Below are 18937 nucleotides of genomic sequence, written 5' to 3'. Positions count from 1 at the left end.
CTTCCTTATTTCCCAGTTAGAGGCATCTGTGGTATTTCTTGTGACATATAAAGAATTTTAAAGAAACAACTCTAGTTTCATTTTACTGTCCTGAAAGAACCTGGAACACAGTAGATGCTCAACTAAAATCTGTGGAAAAGTGAATGAGTGAGTGGAGCTGCTTCGTTGTAGAGTGTGCCTTGCTAAATGGGGGTTGATCAGTCTGCAAGCCTCTCGCTGCCTGGGAGAGAAAGCAGGAACACTGGATTGACTGTCTCTGGGATGTCTTATAACCATTTACTTTTTCAGAAAAGAAATTTTGAACTGCTCTGTTAGAGCAACAGGTTCAGGAGTGCCTTCTCTTCTCCCCTTTGCTCTATAAATGAAAAGAGGTTATTTCTATGGAAAGAAAAGCTGCTTGGGTTCAGACAAAACTCAGCCTGAATATTAGTTCTACAGGTTGTGTGTTAACTGGGACAAATTGCTTTGTATCTCTGAGGCTTAGTTTCCTTTCCTACAAAATGAGAATAATAAATTCTACCTTGCAAGAATGTTAGGAGGATTAAATAAAATGAGGTATCTAAAACTCTCGGTACCTAGTAGGATCTTAATAAGTGAGCACGGTTATAATAAAAACATATGAAGAACACTTGGCACTTTTCTACAGAAATCTCTCTTTAATTCACTTCTTCTCATACATTGCTTAAGGCCACTCTAAAAAAGGGGAAATTTTATTGAACTACCAATGCTTATTTTAAAATGTGTAATCACAAGAGAGTCTAAAATGAGAATCCACCATTCTTCCTCTGTTTTCAGCATTGCCATAGAGTCTCATTAATTTGATATTCAGGAGAACATGGAAAATTGATTCCAACTGCAAATCGTTTAACTTTTATTTTATTATGAAAAGATTCAAACTTATGTACAAGTATGAGTACATAATGAAATCCATGTTTCTATCAGTCTTCTTCAAGTAATATGGAAACCCAAAACCTTTTTCAGGTAATATGGAAACTCAAAGTTTGACAACCTCATGGGATCTTAGATTTCCATATTTCTTCCACAAGATGGTAAAGAAGACCTATACTTATACTTGTTTTACAGTTGAGAAAACAGTTTCATAGAGATTGTGAGGGATCGAGAGTCAGACTTCAACTTAGAGAAGAATCAAGCCCAGGACCCAGATGCAATGCCCACTCCCCAGCATTTCTCTTTTATGACACTTGTCAATACGTAAGGCTGAGGAGCAAAAGTCTTAAGAAAAAAACCAGTATGTTAGGTTGGTTAGTATCTCTTCATCGGCGTCGTCCATCCTCTTATTGGAGTACGTCAAATAGTTAATGACTCCATTATAAACAAACTATTTTCTAGAAAATTTAACTTTGTATAACCTGAAATGTATTTCAGGTTTTATAGCAGGCAGTTTTCATATTAACAAGATGCAAAAATGTACTGCCTAAGTGACATCAATTCCCCTGAATTAGATGATAGAGGGAAAGTTTTTCCCATTACTAGTCTTCTTTAATCAACATGGATGGTAAAGTCAGGCTGAAAATTCTCACTTTGGATTCCTGAACATCACAAGGAGGTACATAGCTTTGGGCAGGAAGGATCATTGTTAAGTGTTTAAAAACCCTGGAGAATTTTGGGCTTTGGGAAGACTGGACACCAGAGGGTGCTAAAGAGCTGCATAATTTACTGATGGGTCTTTCTCTACCAAGTTTCTATGGTAATGGGGTCAGCTGGCACTGAGAAAGAGGTTGGGTGTGTTTAATGCTGGGGGGATGTGTTTGTTCCCTGGCCCAAGATTTTGTTGGAAGTGTATGCCTGCCTGGAGCCACAGGCCACAATAATGTACTTCGATGTGGCCATCCTCTTGTTGCTGCTGACTTGACGGTTTGGTCAATCCCATTGATTGTGAGGAAGTCAACTGTTAAAAATAGAATCAATGGTGCTACCACCAGCTCACCAGCCATTTACAGGCAATCATAAATACTGAAAATGACTGCCCAGAGGCTGAGCTTCCAGGCTTCCTTTAACTTTACTTTGAATTTGCTGCTTCTCACTACATCAGCAGAAGAGAGAACTGGAAAGAGCTGAAAACAGCCCAGTCTGGATGAGTCTCTCAAGAAAGGAATTATTAATAAAACGTCAACTCCTGTGCATTAAGCATCTTTTGATAACCTTTCCTAAATTCATGAAACACAGGGATTGGTGCTTTGGGCCTGCTTTATATTCCTGGAACCCATACTTCTGCTTCTCAAGAACAAATTACTGCTTTTATCCAAGGAATCAAGTTCATCTCCTTACATGACTGTAACTACTGAGAGCTTGACACAATGCTTGGCACAATACAGAACATAAAATAATAACAGATTTTGACTTCAAGAATCTTACAATGATTTAAACAGAAAAACATGTAATGAGCAATTTGACTATTTTATAAGCTGCACGTTTTGGTTGGTATATTGAGTTAGCACACTGGTGGGAGCTCAGTCTAATTTACATTAAGAATATGGGAAATGAATATGTATATATATTTGCATGTGTATATGAAAAATGTATACAAGTAGACCTTGAACAATGTGGGGGTTAGGGGTGCTGAATCACATGCAGTCAAAAACCTGCATATAACTTTTGACTCCCCCCAAACCTAACCACTAATAGCCTACTGCTGACCAGAAGCCTTACCAATAACATAGCCAATTAACACACATTTTGTATGATGAATGTATTATATACTATATTCTTACAATAAAATCAGCTAGAGAACAGAAAATGTTATTAGTAGAATTATAAAGAAGAGAAAATTCATTTACAATGCTGTACGTATTTACTGAAAAAATCCATCTATAGGTGGACCTGTGCAGTTCAAACTCGTGTTGTTCAAAGGTCAACCATATATGTATACATATATATACATATATATACATATATATATGTATGTATATATATATATATGTATATATATGTATATATATGCATATGTATACATATATACACACAAATATATATTTATATAAACAATGTATGACTGAGTTAATTTGTGTGGTTTAAACACTAAGTAAAACATAATTCTGAAAAAGTTTTGTTTCGTAGTCTATTTTTCCTCTAATCACTCAATATTCCCTTACATAGACATTTCATTGTACATTCATGATGGCGTACACGTTAATGATTTTACTTGTACAGCACACTCTTCACCACTCATTCACGTATTCATTCATTCAGGTTTGAATTCAACAAATATTTTGGGCACTCATCATATACTAAACATAGGATGAAAATTGCCTTAGGGACACTACAATGAGTAAGATGCAATTCATGACCTCATGGAGTTGCCAGTGCACCAGGGTAAACAAGGAAACTTACAGAGACAAACCCTAAACAGCGGTGCATATGGGGTGTTACAGGAGATATGGAAGGCTAGGTGAGATCAGACAAAACATCTTCCAGGAGGAGGTGGCATCTGGACTGAATCCTAAAGGATGAATTGAAGTTAGCCAGATAATAAAGGGGACATGAGGATATCTGATTATGGGTCAACCATGTGAAAGGCCCCAAGGTGACAAGAGCTTGCTACATGCTGGGAATCACAAGTCATTCAGGACTAAGAGATGAAGTATCAGGGGTCAGAAGAGATGAGCCTGGAGAGACAAGCAGAGAGGATTGATTACAAAGAAATGCATGCATCATTCTAAGGTGTTTGGATATTATGCTGTTGGAATTGTGGTCATTTAAGTATTGTAGGGAGGAGATTGGTTGGGTCAGAGCTGCATTTTAGACAGATCCCATTGGGTACATTGTTTAGAAGAAGACAAAGCAAGAGGCAGGGATAGCAGTTAGGCAACAACTTCAACGATCCAAAGAAAATTTTGAAGACAACTGAATTCACGTAATAGCAGTGATGGTGAAGATAAGTAAAGGTTCTGAGAGAGAAGAGCCTTTGGTTGTTAATGATGACCTCCGGGGCATCGGTGAGAGGTAGAGAGTCAGCAGTGAAGCCCTGGATTTAGCCCAGTCCATTCTCTGGGTAACTGATGGTGCTATTCTCTTGGAAATATGAGGCCAGAGGCCTTTTGGATTCACTTTTTGGATGAAGTCTTCTGTGCTTAATATTATTATACTTTTGAATTCATATCTTAATGAAATCATACCACTGAACACCTACCACACATTATTTTGTGTTATTTTTGAAGTGTGGGTCATGTCTCCACATCAAGAGGATAACAGAGAAGAATCCTCTACTTTGTGATTACCTGCACAGCTATTTTTATAATTGGAGCACCATAATTATATTAAACCTTTGTCTGACTTCAGCTTCAGGCTTGAGTTCAGAATGTGTGATTATTGGTTACAAAAAAGGCAACCTTTTAACATTGGGATCAGAATCTGGAAGTAGCTTTTAAGGTCTTTCCCAATGGACCTCCAAGTAAGACTCTTTTGTTTTCATGCCACCCTGACTTCTTACTTGTCTCTACCAATTCCCATACTCTTCCATTCATTGGATTTTAAAGGAAGGAGGAAAAATAAGTTACAATTAGTAATGGCTTACAAACCTTAATTTCAGTAAACACTATGTACTCACAAACCCAGATAAATTCATGGTTTGGGGGAAATTGTTTAAGTTTCTTTTTCTGGTTTTCTCACAAATGCATTTGTAGAATTTTGCAGTGTAGCATCATCAGCACAGTTCAGCAGATAGCAGTCAAAACTAAACCCCCTGCATGGCATCCCGCCCCCCCCACCCCACACACACACGGCAGCTCCCTTGCCCCAATGCTCTCTTGCTGGTTCTGTGGGAGGGTTAACAAGAGGCACAAAATCAAAATCAGAATCCTTTCCCCCCGAGGGCAGGACTCTGATAACTTTTCCAGTTAGAGAGTAGTAGATTACTGTACTATACCGTTTAGGTTCCCAAAATAAAATAGTTTTTTTTTGTTGTTGTTGTTTTTTGTTTTAAAATAATATTTTAAGCTATTGTTTTGTTCCCCTGATAATATTTTAAGCTATTGCTTTTTTTAAGATTAAAAAGTGTTAAAAATATAAAACTCTTACCTCACACTTATCAGCTATTATAAAGCTGTTAACGTTTTTTGAGAATAGTTTACCACTATCCCCTTGTCTCTCTACAACATATTAGATATTTTAAAAAGAGAAGCAGGTATGTGAGTCTATGTACATACCAACTACTAAAAAAAATGTGAACATACCCTATTTTTTATCGTATAACCTTTTCCCACTCAGTAATTTTAAAAAATCTCTCCATATTAATAAATACATATTTATATCATGATTTAATGGCTACATAGCACACTAACATGTGTGAATATGCTATAATTTATTTAACCAATGCCTATTAGAAGGTATTTAGTTTTTTGAAAACTTTTGCAAATATACACTATGATGCAAGGAACAAATGTGTATTCATATTTTCTCCCTTCTTAACAGTGTTTTTCAGACTAATTTCTAATCGTGAAATTTAAGTCAAAAGATGCACATAGGCTTTAATAATGTATTCATTTTGCCAAATTTTACTCTAGCAATGTTAAATCAACTCATTGTCTCATGAAGTGTACATACAATAAGAACACACCGAGTCCTTGTACAGTCACAATGCAACTCAAAACTTGGACATTTTTTTTGTTATTGTTTATAAATTCAGTGAATATGAAAAAAATAATATATACTTTTTTCAAAGAGTAGAAATATTTATTTAATCTTTTAATTGTACTTTGTCCATTTTTGCCTTACTTTATCTTTCTAAAAGTTTACCTTAAGTATATGTTTCTACTGATGTATTTGATCCTGACCAATTCTACAATGTTTAAATAATTATTGTTTTGCCATATGTTTATAAATATTATAAAAGTCACAGGAAATGCATGTTTTCTACAGGCTTGAAAGGAATCACCAATAAAACAAACTAAGTAGACCTCATTAAAAAAAAAGAAAAAAAGACTCTTTAATTTATTAAAAATTTCTACATTTCCTCCATGGTTGACTTTTATCTTTTTATTGTTAAAATCACTTTTGGAGTCAATTTTGTTATTTTCATTTCTCTACAACACTATTTTAGTGACTTACATTTCCAACATTATTTTCACAGCACTTGACAAATTTCTTTCTTATGACTAGTTTATTAAAGCAATGCCATCTTCCTTTTTGTTAACTCTTAAATTTGTGTATTTTTAGCTTTTAACATTTTCTTTGTTATGCACATTGGAAGTTTTTCTTTATACAAAGAATCTCTTTCTGGTTTATCAACTTTAATTTAAAAATTATAATTCTTTCATTTCAGCTCTCATTTTCATATATTTTCTTTTGCCTTAATAGCACTAAATTACTGCTTCATTTTCTAATCTTTTGATCTCATGGATTAATTCGCCTATGCTTTGTTTAATGATAAATACACTTTTATAAAATTCTTTAGTTTATTTTACCAGTTTTGTGGAGGCATAATTGACAGGCAACAAATATTTAAATTATACAAGTGGATATACTGTGAAACGATTACAACATCAAAATAGCAAATGTCTCTATCACCCCTAAAAGTTTCTTTAGGCCTCTGTGCCCCATTGTTATTCCTCCTTTCTGCCCCATAACATACCCTCCCCATCTATCCCCAGAACACCACTGATGTACTTAAGGTCACTGTAAATTAGCTTGCAGTTTGTAGAATTTTATATAAATAGAATCATACAGGATGTACTTTTTTTTTTTTTTTTTTTTTTTGTCCATGCTCTTTGTACATTGGGGCTATTACAAATAAAGATTCTAGGACCATCCATGGACCCATCCTTATAGACACAAGCTTTCATTTTATTCCTTTTTTGTTTTATTTGTCTTTTTTTGAAGTGAAATGGCAGGGCTTTTTTGATAGGTGTGCGTTTAAATTTCAAGAAATTGCCAAAGTCATTACCAAAGTGATTTAATTATTTAAACCTCCCTCAGCAGTGTACAAAAGTTTTACTTCCTCCACATATTTACCAATATTTGGTATGCTCAGTCTTCGCAACTTTTGCCATTTTAATAGGTACATAGTGGTATCTCATTATAGTTTCAATTTGCATGAAATTTTATGTGTTTTGATGTATCCCAAGTATTCTGTGATTTCCTTTTGAAATACTTATTAAAGGAAGTTAAAGAGTCCTATAGTTGGGGTGTTTTATTTTCATCACTATTATTAATGTTATTATTATTATTACATAATATCCTAAGATTATAATATACATTATTTCTGTGGGGGGGCATAATAGTATTTATATCAACTGATCTCATAGAGTCATGAATTTAAATATGATAATTATATAAAATAATGTCAAGAGTCATATTAAATGGCTTGTGCAATTGTTAAGTATATTTAATATTATCAATGAAAAATCTATCTTATTTATGATGTGACATGAAGAGAAAAACTTGGGGAATGTGAGAGTAACCCTAGATTACTAGCTGTGAGTCTGTTTATCCTATATTTATGCCTGGATAACTAACCTCAGAAATTCTCTCAACAAGAATCTTTACACACATTTCTATTCTCCTGAAGGACTAGCTTTAGTGACACATGAAGGGCTATCAGTCTCGAAGCATCCGAAAGTTCTTAAATTCCATATTTAAATACTATTTAGAGTGGTAAGGAAGTCAAAAAATAAGAGTTACATTAAACAATGATGATAGTAGTTGACATATAAAGGGTCACTTATCGAGTGCTAAAATATCCAAAATTGAAAATCATAAACCTGTTCATTTAAAAATTATATCTCCACATTCTGCTATACGTATTTTTTTTCCAACAGCCAGGACTTATCAGCATGTATATGTAAGGGAAGATAAGTATCTGAGAAGAGTAATTACTATTTAATAGAATCACAGACACATTTTGATACCACTAGTTTAAATAACTGTTTAGCCAATTGGTCATTATGGAATGATATATATATCATTAGAAATACCATTGTCAAGGCAATGGCAGTCAGGAAACTAGAGATCCTCGTGGATTTCAAAAAATACCTTTTTTTTTTCCCCCTCTTCATAGAAACATGGGCTTATGAGCCACTATATTCATACTCATGAGTACTTGAGATACCATCATTCATTATACCTAGTAGGGAGACCTTGCCCAAGTTAGACAGCCCCTCTGGGCCTCTGTTTCTTCATTAGTAAAGGGAAGATGCACTTACATGTTCTCCACATATCAGTAAAACTCTGATAGTTCATGATTTTGTGTGTTTATGTAGCCTCCTTTTTGATAAGAGGTAAAAAAAAAATTACATGGCTTAAAAAGAACTGCTTATTCCCACAATTGGGAACAGTGGCCAGTGGATGTAGTACTCTTGAATAAACTCTATTAAGAAAGCCAGGAAGAATTGGGTCATTTAGCCTGGAGATAAGAATACTGAGGGAGGGTTTATTACAATCTCCTGGGGCATTTTCTCAGCATCTAAGCCAGATGGCTTTTCTTAGTTTTCTTGTTTAGGCCATGTGTAAATGAAGTCATTAATATGACCTGATGGCAGCTTTCTTTCTCTCTATTGGCCTTACAGAGGCTGTCAGAATGTTTGTGGGGTATACTTGCCTGTGAACTGTATCCTTCCCTGAATCTGAGTGACAAGCAGATGACTTAGTAAATAACGGAATGTGAGGATTCTGATTGCTTCCCACATTTCCCTGAGATGCCTGAACCAATAAGCAAAACCTTAATTCGACATATGAAATATAGTTTTGCTTTTTAATATATTCATCAAAAAATCTTTATTTGGTATAACAATGAATTATCCCACTGAGATCTGGACTGCCTTAGCCAGTGTTAACACACAAACACTCACACACACATACGTAACCACTATTATGGCAGTGACAACTCTTCTCATGGTGGACACCTTGATCCCATAAAGTAACTTACTGAATATTCATCCCTTTATCCATTTCACAAACATTTTCTTAGAGCCTATTATGTAGTAGGCACTATCCTGAGAACCTAGCATATTGGTAAGCAAAAATGCATGTTAATCATGATCTTGAAGCATAAGTGCAGGCAAGATAATGATCAAATTTTTGCACAATTAAATGTAACATTATCATAAAAAATGCTGCAAGTAGAAACAGAGGGTGCCACAAGAGTCCATTGGAGGGAACTAGCTTGGGGGTGTGAATCATCATGAAACAGTGTTTACACTAGGCTCTGAAGACTAAATAGTAGTTCAAGTGAAGTGAAAAGATTATTCCAAGAAGATGAAACAGGATGTCCAAGCGCCCTGCAGTCTCAGAGATTTGATTTAATCAACTTCCTACCCAATGTGTGTGGCTGACATTAGATGATACTCAGCATTCACTCACTCACTCATTCCACATTGCTTATGAGATGTCTACTATGTCTCTATGGAGGCACTGTACTCTATGCTGGGAACAGGGTGATGAAAAAGAAAGACCAGGTCTGGGACCTAATAGAAAATTTAGTCTAGGGGAAGAGGTAAATATTAAATTAATACTAGTAAGAAAATTATTTAAATTAGTATTATAAGAAATACCAGAAAGCAGATTAAACAATGTGTTGGCTCGGGTATAGGGCACAGTTGTCAGATGGGAACTGGGAGAATTCCTTGATGAAATGACATTGAAGCTGAAGCTTGCAAGATGAAGAGAAGTGTTGAGTACTCCAAAGAAAGAGGCAAAGCTTTCCAGGAAGAGGAAATTATTGACTCAAAGTTGCTGACACATGAACTACCTTGGTGCATAAGTGGAAAAGAAAGATGGCAGGGAAGTTGGAGAAGAGCAGGCAGAGGAGACGATTAGGAGAGCTGGGCTGACCTTGGGAGACATTTTCAAGGGACTGGTATCTATTTTAGTGGCATTAGGCAGTTACTGCAATAGCTTAAAGGGAAGAAGATATAAGATTTGTGTTTTAAGAATATTTGATGACCGCTTTGTGGCGAATGGGTTAAAAGTAGGCAATGGTGGAAATAGGTGATCAATGTGGAGTCGACTGGAGTTATCCAGGTGGAAGATGATGGCAGCTCAAAATAGAGAGGGAAAGGAGGATTGAATTTGATTAGGAATCATATTTAGGAATCATATCTTTGTTTAGGAATCATATTTAGGAAAGATCCAAAATCGATTTTGATGCCATGACCTAGACCGTGTTACCTTGTTGCCAAAATGAACAGATGACAGCATGTGTCATACTCATGGAGCTCTCCTTCTCATGGCATTACACGGCAGGGTTATATCTCTACCAATCATAGCTCAGTGATCTTATATTTAGCTTTGGTCTGGATGTAAGTTACACTAATGAACATATTTATATCAGTGCACCAAAGCTAAGTCAGAACGGTGCATTTTCTGGGCAAGAGATCAATGCCTATCTGAAATAGGAAAAAAAGTTTTTATCAGTAAAGCTCCACAGTACAATTGCACATTTTATAGAAGTATTGTATCTAACGGTAAGAATCTTCCATAAAATAAAGAAAATACAGTTTGAATTTCAATGAAAAGAATTTAAATCAGAGGTAGAAGTGTACCCTGAGGAGAAGTTGAAAAAAATTTGATACTTAAAGGAGGTAGGTTAAGAAGGTATTGAGCCATGAAATGGAATGTGAACCACGGAAACACCTAGGGCATGAGGTTCTGCAGATTCTTCATTATAGTTTTCATGATTGACACTTCGTGGAGTTACACAATGAGCAAACTAACCAAATTTGTGTCACTATCTTGTCCTACCTCTGCCACTTGCCTGCTCTATGACTTTAGACCAGTCACTTCACCTGTTGGATCTTCTGACTAATTTCAAAGAGTTGGACTGTACTGCCTGCATATGCTAACCTAGCTCTATAACTCTATGATTTTAAGCCAATATTTCTGAAGTTGATAGTAGCTTCTTAAGGTGTTAAAGCAGTATTTTCTGCCTAGGTCTGGGGGGAATTTCTGTTCACTCATGGGTTCTTCTGAAGGTATCCAAACCAGACTGGAAGGTGTAGTGAAGCTGAATATCTGACTTCTCCACATTAGCAGACTTTAGTACAGCTTCATATTCTAAATCCTGTGATTCATTCAGGTATGCTTTGTCTTTCTGAGTCTCAGATTAGCACGTGTTTTACATGATGAGGTCTCAGTAAATCTGCCAACCCAAAAATGTGCAATCCTCAATTCTTGAACTCAGTTTTCCATACAACTTGACGAGATTTCTATGAGACCAAAATATATTTTCAGCTGTTACAGACAGCCCTTAAACATTTGTAGCTCGATGCAGTTGAATATTCACACTGTGTTTTTAATTAGGCTAATGTGTGCTTGCTCCAATGTATAATAAAAGACATAATCCATAATTATAACCCCTTTGCACTGCTTCCTGTCAGAGGGATTGGTAAAAAAAATTCTTGTTCTATCTTTCAATTTGTTAATGGGATTATGATGAGCCCAAAAAGCCTGATTACCATGGCCGAGCAGGCATGCCTTAGCAAGGTGAAAGGATTAATACTACAGGTCATCAGTAATTTAAAGATGTCAATTGCCAGGCTCATCCATGGGTTTCCGAAAAACCAGAGAATCTAGAAAATGTTTGCTCCTAGAAGGTGAGCACGTCAGCCACCCTTAATAAGTGCATAGAGAAAAAGTGCCCTTATATAACTCTACAATTCAAAACTGCTGTATGCACCTGTAAAAGAAAACACTCCAATCATGAATCTATATATTATGAACAAAAATAAGAGTGAAAAGGAAAATAGCTTTGCAGTGAATAGAGTTTAAAACATTCGATATTATGAATCCTATCTTGGGTCTTCATTGTAACTTTTCAAATCTATTACCATGCACTGTTATTTGTGTTTCCATGTGTAAGATTTTTCTTTCTCTAAATGCATTTCCCACTCCACAAAGGTAGTGATTTCAGCATGAAGCAGTGGACATTGCCCACAGTGGGTGCAGGACACAAGCTCACTAATATTTATGATGAGAGCAATACCTAAGGTCGTGTAGATGTGCAGGCTAGGAAAGGTCATTTCATGTCAATCTTAGTGCACTTTAATAGCAGGTTTATTTGCTTTTAAAGTGTATAAATTAATGTTTAGTGAACTATAATACGAAATAGTGAATCCTGTGTCTCTTTGCTAAATGTGTTTTTCTACCCTGAAATTTTTGAATCAAGAGGCTTTTGTGAATGCTTACCTACTTCATAGGTATCATACTACCACATATAATAGTTATTCAAACTATCACAACAATATATGCCATTCTACTAGATGACATGATGATGCAAGCAAGTCTAGGGTCGCACAGAATAGCATTCAGAGTCTCAAAAATAGAATGAAAAAAAAAATAGTGTTATTCTAAATCCATATAAAAATCAATTCTCCAATTGTTTAGGAGTGAGAATTCTAAACCCTTCCATAAGTTATTTTATTAAATTATTTATCCTCTTCTTGAGTAAAAAAAAACTTTTATTTTCTCACTGTGTGGGAGAAAAGCAGAGTAGGGGGACAAGGAAAGGACAGCTGGAAGCTTCTATGGAAAAGAAAGCATAACCGACAGTGGAGGAGAAAGACTATAGACAAGCTAAATATTAATTCTTCTGAGTATATGTTTTAAGCAATTATTGTTAAAATAAATAAAATTCTAAAAATAATTAATTATTCAAAAATAAAATAGCAGTAATTTAAATATCTTCATGTCAATAAACCAAGGAAGTTATATTTTATTGATTCTGACACTCTATAAGTAATAATAATTCATTTTTCTAGGACTGTTTTTCAGTTGTATTTGCTGTATCTTTGTTGTTTTAGAGAAAAATAAAAAAGCAAAATTGTGTGGGTTTTTTTCCTGAATTAATTTTGTCAATACCGTCTGTTCTCTTTATTGCACAATATAAGAACAATTAAGTCATTTTTAAAGAGAAAGTACTTTGAAGATAACAATTTTAGGTTACTGCCTTTCTTAAAAATAAAAAAAAAAGATCTGAGACCTAATAAGGAAATGCATTTTATTACATTTGTTATTGATGCTATAAAACACAATTTTAATAGCTAGGAAATGCAATTCAATTGATCATATGTTAGAAATACATTAATTTGAGTTATCGTATTTTTCATATGTAATTTGAAATTATGAACAGACGTAAAAATGTCTTATTGCATGGTATAAATCTACGCATTACTATTTCATTACATTAAATTAAAACCATGTCTATGAGAGATTTACACTAATATTTCTCTGAATATCTGACACAATATCCTGGAAGACATTCTCTTAGATTGAACTGACCATGGTCTATTATTTGGAATAAGTTTTTTCATAATCCTAGCTCTGGTCTATAGTTTGTTGCTTTTGACCTATTGTTTCTAGAAACAGTCATTGGACTAAAATAATGTCATCCATAAAAAGGGCCATTTAGTAGTAAAAAATAAAGAACTTTACTGAGGACAGAACATGAGACAGCAGTTTAACAGCCCTTTATAACGGCTACTTTGTTTTCAGGAAGGAGATGCTGCCTCCCAGATCCATCTCCATCACTCAGCATGTCAAGAAATGGTGGCAAAGGAATGTGTTCCCAGTGCATGTGGGTTCCTCTTGCACAACTGGCTGAACTCAGAAGAAGAAAAAGAACTCTCCTGGTCAGCAGGGTTAGAAGCATATTTTTCAGATTACTTTCCAAAGTAATGCTATCGCTTTGATCTAGTTATAATGAAACCATCAGTACATTAACAAAATATCCTGCTTCTCACTATATACAGGGCCTGAATTACCTAATTATTTGCCAGATAAATGCAATGTGCATGTGTGTGCGCGCGGGCTCGCACACACTGTGCACACACGCACACACACAGACTTAGATTTCTGTGCTCCTCTAAGCTCAGACGTTTTAATTAGTTGTTAATCCTCCCTTAGGCATAATTTCAGGAAATATGTTTAAGCTGATATTGCACACATCTACTTTCTTCATCTTGGTCGCCCAAAGCTAGATTATCTTGGTATCTTACATTCTATCTCTGCCTATCTGAAACTTTTCTAGAGATAAATTTGTAAGAGAGTAGAGTTTCTTTGGCTTCCAATTACTAACTGAAGAATGCTTCATATTTTACTTTTTCATGTGATGATGCAGTCTCCTGCTCAGGTTCATAACCTTAGAGGTCATCTTTCATCCTGAACACCCTTTGATTATAAATTTACATCACACAAATCTCCTTCTATCATCTCCAGAACATAGCAAGGCTGTGACCAAAGCTGTCTCAGGAAGATGCCAATTCAATAATTCATATCGTTATTATATCTCGGCTGATCGCAGTAATTCATCCTAGTTGTAACACCAGTAACTCTCTCAGCTCTGTACTTGAGTAGTGCTGAAGAAGTCTCCCATCTATTGCCAGTGCTGTCATTCTAATGTATTAGATATTTGTCTAGTACGTTTGAATTATGCATCCACGTGTCTCCATTCCATTAATTATTTATATAGCTTTGAGTACCTCAATACCTAAATTCTTCAACAAAAGAGACTATAATCAATGGTTATCAGGATGGGGAGGGAGTATCATAACCTGAGAAGTAGCTTCGAGAGACCTAAATGTTGATCCTATTTCTATGAAAGAACCAACCTGGAAAATTACAAAGCAATCAGAAAGATTAAAGCTAATAAATGTCAAATCAACCATAATGAAAGAAAAACCTAAAAGTGAAACTATAATAAAATAAGGGAAAGTAGCTGAAACTGTTTGGGTTTTTTTTTTTTTTTTTTTTTTTTTTTTTAAGTTTTGAAAGCTCTACATTAAGCTAAGAGGGAGAAGAGAGTAGTAGGAGAATAAGTCTGTTGTTTATTCCATTATTCAACAGATATTTATCAGACAGCTAATATATGCTGGATGTTACTCTGGAAACTGGACAAATGGCAGTAAAGAAAATAGACAAAATCCATGAAGCATTAATGGAAGTGGATGAACAAAGAGACAATGATTATGTGATCATGCTTTAATGAGACGCATCTAAAAATGGCAATACCTTGGCTACAGTTTGAGAATCCACTCTCACTTTCTACCTAATAAGCCTAATAGAATGTGCTCTTTTGTTCTTGTGGGAGCTTCCTGTTTACTTGTATCAAGGCAGAATATGAGCAAACAATTGTCCATTTGTATAAAATAAATGTAGTTGTCTTGTGTTCAGGTCTATTAGAAAAAAAAAAAGGTCAACAAAGGAGAAAGAAACTGTAGGAAAGTTTTAAAATTCAGTGTTAGTCTTAAAACACTACAGAGCAATAGGAGAGAAAATAATCTGCAGAAAATAAATGAAAATCATTAAAAGTTTTCCTTTCAATGAATGGTTGTGGAGAACTCTCAAGAGAAGACTTAGATTTTTCCATTATAATTCCTCTTACCGTATCACTGAAAGGACCAAATTCAGACAAAAAATAAAGTAAATTTTTTGGTGATAAAGTGTAGACAGTTCTTTCAAGAAGTATGACAGAATATTAAAATAGATAAAATGGAGTCAAAAGAAGCAATATGTTTAATAATGGAATTTTCTAGAATAGGGAGAACTGACTTGTGTTTTCTCTGACAGGAAGATGTCAACTTGAAAGAGAAATGATGAAATAAGTAGCAGAGGCCATAATTAAAGAAACAAAGTCTTAAAATAGTAGTAGAGAGCCACCAGTCAAAGATGAGGTTGAGCAATAAACTTTAATGGAAGTAAATAAGGATAGGTTGGATTGGGAAGCAGAAAGAGATACAGTGGAGAAAAAGGTTTTGGGATAGAGCTCTCTCCCTTTCTGCCATCAGATGACTTCAATATCTCATGAAAGAAATTCACACTATCTTTGTTGAGAGTATTGCATGGATTTACATAAAGACACGGTAAACTTACAAAGAAGAGATAATTTGAAGTAAGCAATGTATATGCAAATCTTCCACATAAAGCATTTTAGTGTACAGTATCTTTGCTGACTCCAAATAAGAAAAAGACATTTTCAGAAACATGACAATAGCAACGATGTAATAATAATGCTTGTTTAGTGATGTCATCAACTGAAGTTTAAAAAAAGTTGTATATCTTATGGTAAGAAGACACATAATGGACATTTACCTTTAACAATAGGCCATGCAACTATTTGATATGGTGTTTACATACTAATTTCTAGTTTGAGCTTGGAAATCGATCGTAACTTTCTCTTAACCTCCTTTTGTCTGCCCTAACTTCTAAACATGTGCTACACACTCAGGAACTCCTCTTTTATTACCTAGAAAATTTCCTGTCTTTCAAATCTTATTTGTATTTCTTCAATGACTCCAAAATATTAACTTTTCTTTGGAAAACACCGTTTCTTATAACTTCTGATTGGTAGCTTTTCATCCTTCCACAAGCATTCTCCTAGGGCCAAACATGAGCTAGAAATTCTCTTAGGTGCACATGACTATTCCCTGGATAGCGCCTCCCCCTGTCTCCCCTTTCTTGGAAGCCCATCTCTCTATCACTCTTGTCACATGCAGGTTTTGATAACTTTCTTGAACACATTTGTATTCTTGTATTTATCTCGTGAGAATTCAATATTTACAGCAATGTTCACTTAAGAACTTCGGGCTTTGAGTTTGATTCTTTTGGATTTTCCATCCACTAGTACTATGGTGGTCCAAAATGAGGGCCAAACTTGGGCTTGGAGTGTATTTAAGTCATACATTACCTCTTCAGTTTATCTCATAAACTACATCCACAAGTGTATTCCTAACACCCTTGATCATATTATTGTCCAAAAACATCTTATAGGTCTTGACTATCCATTAGAAAATATTATTTATACCCCTTAGCATGGAATCTAAGACCCATCACAATTTTACTTAGACCTTCCATAGCAACTTCTTTGAAAGCACTCTTTTCTTTAGAATTGAGATAGTTCACTTTATGCTCTCTGAGTAAAACTATGGAAATTTCATGTCTCCATGCCTTAGCAAATTATTTCTGCTGTCAAGACTAAGCTTTTATTCATTTTTCTTTCCTTCTCTATCCTAATTCTGTTGGGCCCAGCTCCAGTACCCCACATTTAACTTCCTAAGATCTCTGCTTGTATTCTAACCATGCATGTGCTTCATGCCTTCATAGCACTTGGCTTATATCTCTCTCTTCCCTTATGATGGTGGATTTATAAATAAAGCAGGCACATAATATCAATTCAGTGATAACCTCCTTTGGTCTAAGTTTCCATGCTTATAAAAAGAGAGAACTAGAATAGATGCCACCTAACATTCCTATTAGCTCAAATGTGCTACGATTTACTAGTATGATATAAAATTTTAATCATTTTGTATTTACCAATTACTGCCTCTAAATAGTGTGTATGGCACTTGCATTTCAATCCATGACCAGCTTCCTTTATCTGGTTCCTATTTATTGAGAGCTTGCTATATACAAATCACAGTATGTGTAGTGTGTGTGTGTGTGTGTGTGTGTGTGTGTGTGTGTGTGTGTAAAATCATGAGCCATAAATTCAGGCAGTTACAACCAATTCAATGAAATTCCCTGAATTCTCCCATATACATATACATGGACTCAATAGTTTTATGGATATTGCCAATTCTTTCTGTAAAACACAGTTACAGAGTCCTATAAGAGACTGAAAACTTTAATAAACCGAGTTGTATACTTCCTAAGACTCAGTTGTGTTCATCCCCAAGTTGGCTCATATTTATTTTATGTAATATTCTAAGCATATAATTTAATTGCATATAAGTTGCTGGGAGATGAATATAAAAATAATTATTATTTCTAAGAAAAGTAATTTAATTAGAATGCCTGTGATGTACATACCCTAGGGTGACTCCAATGAGTCATAGTTTTGTATAATTCCTCACGTTACATGCAGGTGGAAACTGTGACTTGCTTCTAACCAAAAGAACATGGAAAATGTGAAGGCATATTTCTGCTGTGATTATATTACATTACATAAGACTCCATCTTAGCACTCTAGAGTTAGAGATATTTATGCTGGCCATGTTGTAAAACAACCTATGGAGAGAGCCATGAGGCAGGGAACGGAAGGCAGTCTCAGGGACTTGGGGCCGTCCCAGTAAGAAGCTAGGACTCTCAGTCACAAAGCCACTAGGAAATGAGTTTGGCCAACAACCTGAAAGACCTCCTGAGAGGATTCTTCCCTTGTTGAGCTTCATGAGAATATAGTCTGGCTGATACCTTGATACCTATAGTCTGGCTGATAGCCTCTAAACAGAGGAGTCAACTAAGCTGTGGGAGGCATCTTGACCTTCAAAATCTGTGATATAACAAATGTGTGTTGAATTAAGCTGCAAAGTTTTGGGTAATTTGTTATGCAGCAATAGGAAGCTAATGTGGTGCTTTAGAAAGGTTTATTAAAGTGAATTTGTTAGTTGCAAAAAGAGCCACCACATAACATTACTGTGAAATTCAGTATAGGCAGGATAACAATAAATATTTGAGGAAAAAATATAGAAGTTGATAAGTATTTTTCCTTTAGATTTTTACAAAAGTATATTTAGGATGTTGCTCAATTTTTTCTTTTGTTTTGTATGTTCATTTATTTGACGTTCCTCTATTTTAAAGAAGTTAATACAGAAATAATAAATGATGCATTAGAGAACAGTATATATAGGAAAAATAGTGATAAATTACCATCACCAGATTTATATTCAAATTAAAGTCTTGGGCAACACCAACAGATTAAATAATTATTTTATGTATCTTTTAAGTTAGAATAACAAACTTAAAAAGCATACCTTTTAAATAATCATTTCATACTTTAACTCTTTTTTTTAAGTTTATTGGGGTGACAATTGTTAGTAAAGTTACATAGGTTTCAGGTGTACAATTCTGTATTACATCATCTAATATCACATGTGTGTTCACCACCCAGAGTCAGTTCTCCTTAACTCTTTCAATTAGCAAACCAACCACATGTATTGACTGTGTTAGATAAAAGTTTATTTTATTTTATTTTTCTATAATAAGGAGAAGACTT

General features: G+C 34.8%; 1 pseudogene; it reads left to right on the top strand.

Moving 5' to 3' along the window:
• Positions 1-18937, top strand: part of LOC109458277 (histone-lysine N-methyltransferase SETMAR-like) — a 46221-nt pseudogene that overhangs the window by 15212 nt on the left and 12072 nt on the right.

This window comes from Rhinolophus sinicus, chromosome 4, assembly GCF_057876585.1.
Source record: "Rhinolophus sinicus isolate RSI-liver-muscle chromosome 4, RSI-T2T, whole genome shotgun sequence".
NCBI lineage: Eukaryota > Metazoa > Chordata > Mammalia > Chiroptera > Rhinolophidae > Rhinolophus > Rhinolophus sinicus.
This window is presented reverse-complemented; position numbering and strand designations above follow the sequence as displayed.